Genomic DNA, 6,426 nt, shown 5'->3' with positions numbered 1-6,426 from the left:
TGAAAGTTGACATTAAAATCTACATTTATTTCTGGGATGTGAACATCAGATCAAATCTTCAGCCTGCTGGAACTTTAGAGTCTGGCACTGGAATATAAACATAAATACCTGCCCACTGTATGATATGCAAATAGCATTATTTATGATGACTAGACTAGGGTTTTTATGCTCTTTTTGATAATGCATGCAAACTTAATATTTTAATCACTGACTGTATGAGTTGGTTTGAACTGGAATTAATGGACTTGTTACTTTCATCTTATATGTATTGATTTCTAGGTTTCTATGTGTTTACTAACATAGAAAAATCCAAATGCGTTTCAGTGCATTGTGCAAATTGTGCATGGTAATACAATAACTCTAAGTTTTTATATATGGCTTACTTCAAACTTGTTGATATTTACACTAAAATCAATTGAGGACTTAATCACTGCTAGTGGACATAGAACTGTAAAGATTTTCTTTTCATTTGCTTTTGTTTGTAAGTTATTGTTAGCCATATGTCAACTAATTCATTTGAGATCATTTCAGTGAGATTTGTATGTTATCTTCATTACCAGATCTAGGTAGTCTGAAATCCTTCCTTCAGTTAGGTATTCTGAAGTAAGACTTATGTTTTGCTTGAGTAAATTCTCATCCCTGACCTTCTGGTGTAGAGGTTAGCAAATAACAATTGACAGTTGTATCAGTGCTTAGGTTGCAGTAACCATCTCATATATATCAGGTGTATGAAAATAGTCGCCAGTGGCCATCACTGTAAATATTAAAATAAAGTAACCATCAAAATATGCTAAATGACTAGAAAATTCTATGCAGATAAAGCTGTATCTCAGCTGAAAGCTAGGTTATTTTATTCAGTATCAGAAAAAATATTCCATATTTTATAAATATTAGAACTAATCAGTAGTGAACATAGATCTTCATTTGGTATTAACAGTATCCTGTATTGTGTAAAGTTGGCTATGTTTCCCTGTTAATATCACTCAAGAGTCTGATAATAAACACTTTTTTTTTTTGAAGACTCCAGATGAGTTCATACAGTGGCCATTAAATCAACTTAGGATATTGTGGTAACAACTCTACCAGTAGGAAATTTCAGTGTTGGAGATTTTATATCACTGATAAAATGTATTTTCTAATATGTGAAAGGTCGGGCTATAGTACCCAAGGACTAATTTTTTTCTCATTTCCATTTAGTTGTTCTCAGTTGCCTTCTCTCTTATGCTACCAATCTACAAGTCTTCAAGAAGTGAAAATAATTGAAGAGTGAATAAGTGTTTTCTCAATTCTCTTGTTGCCAAAGGAGTAATTCGAGTTAGGAAAAAAATAAATAGATAATTAGATAAAAATAGGTAAGATACTTACATTCAATACTTAAAGCAGTATTATTAGCAAATACATACTTTCATATTGCTCTGCATACATTACTGGATTGAATCCTATTATCATAGTTTTAAAGAGATGCAATTCAAATAGCAGTAGTTCGGTTCTGTAAGAGGTAAATGCTTTGCAAAATGTATGCTATAATCTGTCTTCAGAGTTCCAGAAAGGTAGGGAAGAAACTTAATCTAAAATGCTGCAACAAAAACAGGAGTTTTCTTGTAATATTTGTCATATCATAGTCTAACTTTTCAAAGATTAAGTTTTGTCTTTAAGATATCTAAACAATTGGCATCTATATTTGAAGTTGTTCTTTGGTTTTATTAACCAGCTTAGCTTACCTTTTTTGAAAGAGGAACTGCAAGTGTGAATCAAGGGACTTGTCAGTATTGCCTTATTATTAGGATGAGCCTGGAATCTACTGAAATATCCAGAATACTCTCCTTCCAGAAATATTCTTTTTCAGTGATTCACTGATTTGTGAAAGTAGGACATAGAATTTGATGCCATGGATTAAAGACTACCTGGAACAAGTGTTTCTAGAAAAGTTTGCAATGTCAATCATATATTATTCAACATGGGGAAGAGATTTCTTTGGCTCACTGATGTGTAACACTTTAACATTCAATATAAAAAGAAAAAGCTTGTAGCAAAAGTCAGTGATATACAAAGCTGGCAGCAGCTAGTCAAGAATAGCTTGAAGTTGTCACAGAGCAGGCAAAAAGAAAATAAAATTTAAAAGGAATTATCTTACATGACTGATTTGTGACTATGACTATAGAGTGTACCTAAATATGCAAGAAAATCTGCCACAAAATGTTCGTATATCTTCTGAGTTCTATCTACATGTTTATATGTTTTTGATTTCCAAAACTGTTTATGAGATTTAAAGATATTTTTCAGCTAGCTTATAATGCATCTTTTGGTTATGTGCTCTTTATAAGCAGTTCAAGAAATATAATTATACTCTAATTCTTCATAGAAAATTAATAGCTCTAGGCTGAAAAGTTGGTATTAATTCTTGGGTAAGACAAAGACGTACCTCTTTCAAGTCTGTCTGTAAGAAAGATCTGCAAACAAAAACAACAAATTCCAGTCAGCTGGTTTTCTAAGGAACGAGGCTACATATTTTTGATGAATTGAGCCTACTGGAAACCTGGTAAAAGCTAAAGGAAAGTTGCATAGGAGAGGTAGAAACATTACTGGGTCTGTTCCATGGTCACTAAAAAGCTTTTGTGTTAGCAATTACACTTGATAAGTTTTCTCACTTATACTCTTTATAAACTATAAATAAAATCTTTAAATCTTAAAGATATGTCATCTTTGTAAGCAGATTGAAGAACTTAGGAAATGCAATAGAGATACATTGAGTCCATTGTTTTTACTGAATTGATTTTCAAACTAAGAATGGAATGTTGTGTAATTTACACTAAAAGACAGTGTAAGCTTCTAAAAGCACAAGTTTTCCTGGTTTCACATGGGACGGAGTTTACTTTCTTTGTAGTGACTGATGTGTTGTTGTGCTTTGGCTATAGGAGAAAAACAATGTTGATAACGCACATGTTGTAGTTGTTGCTGAATACTGCTGTATGGAGCCAAAAACATTTCAGGTTCTCAGCTTGTACTCCTGCAATCCCCTGTCTTGCACGATTCTACAAGGAGCTTGGAGGAGACAGAACCATGACAGCTGATCTAAATTGGCCAAAAAATACCCTATGGCACCATGCAAAAAAAACTATAAAATAGTAAGGTATTGGCTGGAGGTGGGAAGTACATCCCAGGGGCTGGCTGGGCCTCAGCCAGCTGGTGGTAAGCAATTGTTTCATGCAGAAGAACTGTGGAAGAGTGTTTTCTGCCATTGTACTGCTTTGTTGGAAATAACTATGGAATGATTTGAATGGAAAAAAACACTTGTACGTTTTTGCTATTAAATGCCTGTAAAACGATCAACTCTTAGCAGACTATTCAGGAGTAAGATCTTTTGGTTATAAGAGCCAAATCAAAATAACTTTTAAATATGCAGTAGTCAACAGAGTGAACAGTGTTTAGAATTATAAGGACAGTCTACTGTAAATTCTGTGTTTCATGCACAGTTTAAATGCATTCCAGAAAAACAAAAGCTCAGGAAAGAACAGAAAGAACACAGGATCAGCTTAACTATGGAAGTACTTCTGTACGTGAAATGATAATGGCAAACTAGGAAAGCAGATGACATGCAGATTTGTGTGAGGTCTGTTAAATAATGACATGGAAAGTAGGACGAATTTTCAGTTTATTCTGATTAAATTTGAAGGCAATGTCTTCAAAAAAAGGTAGTTCTACACATTAATTAGAAAGCTGTAAAACTCCTTGCTTCGGGCTATTACAGATATTTAAAATTTACAACTTTCAAAAAGCTGCTGCACAAACTTATCACTAGAGAACCTGTTCAAAATGGTAGTTTCAAGACTGCCTAAAACCAGGAATACTGCTTGGGCGACAGTTTCTCAGAGGGATTTAAAGAGACCATTCTAGATCACAACCAGGATGTAAATATTAAGCTGTAATGTCATTAATGGGTTCTATCTAAATTATCAGGTGCAAAGTTGTTATTGTCTTCGTTCACATCTTTTAACAAAATAAAAGCAAAATAGTTGAAAATTAACTGCAAATAATTCAAGTGTGTGTAGTTCAGGAAATGTGAAAATGCTGGAAGTATAGTCACAAAAACATCTTAATTAGTTGATCATTTAAAAAAACAAAACATGTTGAGAAATAGTAGAGAGATAGTACTGGCTGTTCTCATCTCGATTTGTGATTATAATCATTGAGAAGAATGAGCACATACATTACACATAGTAGCTTCTAGCCATCACAGTTCTTTTCATTGTTGAGGTGGGTATTACAGTAAAAATCAGTGCTTTACTTATCACTCCCTTGCTCAACATCTAACTTAAGCTTGTTTGCAGAACCTGTTCTTTGGTATTATTGAAAGGTACCCAGACTTCAGTGTGCTTTTTTCTTGTAGCATCGTGTTTAGTCTTCTGAAGATCAGTTAAATGTTACAAAGAAATAAATGTTAAAATAAAATTCTTTAATAGAGAGTGAATGATTTTACTTAATAGTTTGTAACATGCAACTGCATGGCTTATTGCATACTGTATATATTTCTAAATATTGACATTCTGCAATTCTATGTCCAGTAAAGCGTTAGTGTGAAATATTGGCTCTCTTGAAACAGATAGCAAAACACCTATGACTTCTTTCAAACCAACATTTCATACATATTATTTTTTGTACACAGAAGAAACCTCTGTGCTCTTTTACAAATAGAACATAAAAAATACAAACTCTGCTGTCATTGCGAGGTTTTGTAACTGGAGCTTTAGAATTCATTATGTACTGTATATAAACTAAAGAGATGGCAAAAACTTTCCTTCCTTTGTTTTCCTTTTATTTAAAAGATATTTTGAGAAATTGCCTCTTGTGCTAAAAGAATTGCTAATTATTTTTTAAGAACTGAGAAGAATCCTGAAGATCCAAAGACTTTAAAGGGGACAAAATTCATTATGCAGCCAACAGTGGCTCCTCTAACAGTGGGAATGAGCTATGTGTCAAAGTGATGAGATGTCTGGAGAAATGATCTTTGGACTGTGTTTATGTTGTTAAGTTAAAGTACTTGCCTGCATAGATCAGTTTTGAAAACTGATACAATACTAGGGGTTTGGGGAGTTGTTGACTTGAGTTTTGTTGTAATTCATTTAAAAAACTAAGAAACACAACATTAGAATTTGCTTGTCTCAGCAGTAAATTAGTGCATTAATTAAATTTAGAGAAGTGCAGCAGGTTGAGGGCAGTGTTCAGCCTTGATTCAGGTTCAGCTAGTGAAGAAGTTTCCCACAGATCTGAGTGATGAGACTTCCAGATCCTTGATCAGCTTGTTAGACTGTTTTTGTACGTTAATTTTTGTTAAAAATGTATATATAATGTCTTTAAAAACTATACACAGTCCTTAACTTACCCAGCTTTTCCCTTCTCTATAGAACCTTCAACGGTTATTCTCCTTTCATCTGAGTAGTTACTTTTGCCTTAATTTGCCGAGTATAATTTTTTATTCTTGATGCATGAAAGCTGTTGTCCTATGCTTGCAGTTCTTCATGTGATGAAATGTACCTATACCCACAATTGCTGAGAAGATTGTCTCTCAAAGCCTTCTAGGCTTCTATTTTTCATAAGTTACAGCATTTCATAGGTGATAAAATTATTATTTTTTTCACCTTTCTAAACAGCATATCACATTGTTCCTAAATCTGCAGATGTTATTTGCAAATTTCATAGCAGCAGATTATTCAGTGTAATGCCAGATTCAATATACAGTACCCACGTTCACCACTACTAAGTGTCACCAAATGAGTTCTGCCCCCAGAGAGGTACAAAAAAGTTTTATTTTCTAATTTTATATACAAAATTGCCACAATATATTTGGCCTCACATTTTTTTTCTTAATGTTCAATTAATATTTCTTGTTTTATTTTTGCAAGACACAAAGTTCAGAAAAAAAAAATTCTCAAATACAAAGCACTGAAAGGATATTCTTTAATTTGTAAGCTTTCTTGGGAGGTATGTCAATTTTATCCAGATATGTAGGCTGCACAGATTGAAAGCATCTTTTCCCTGTCATTTAGCCTGAGGAAATCGATAGAAATGCTTTTCAGACCTTGAACTTTTCTCTAATTTTTTTTTTTTTAATTGGGAGAACAGTTTTGTATGTGCTCTGTTTTGTATTTTATTTCTGTTTATGTTTCACTGTAATATTCTCTCACCTTCTTACATTTTCTTTGTGTTATTCCATCTCTTCTAATTCATTTTTTTTTTAAAGTGGTACTTTGCATTTAAACCCGTAACAGCACTGAGAATCGTAAACATCTCCCTGGATTTACTTTACCGTCGCCTTCGTGGTATATCAGCTTTTCAGAAATTCATGTGAGCAATTAATCTTGTGGATTTTTATTTGCTTGTTTAGCTTTTTTGTTCTGCTTTTTTGTTGTTGTTTTTGGGGTTTTGTTT

The sequence above is a fragment of the Meleagris gallopavo genome, chromosome 4 (assembly GCF_000146605.3).
Source record: "Meleagris gallopavo isolate NT-WF06-2002-E0010 breed Aviagen turkey brand Nicholas breeding stock chromosome 4, Turkey_5.1, whole genome shotgun sequence".
NCBI classification, from domain to species: domain Eukaryota; kingdom Metazoa; phylum Chordata; class Aves; order Galliformes; family Phasianidae; genus Meleagris; species Meleagris gallopavo.
The sequence above is the reverse complement of the archived record's forward strand: the minus strand, read 5'-3'. Positions refer to the sequence as shown.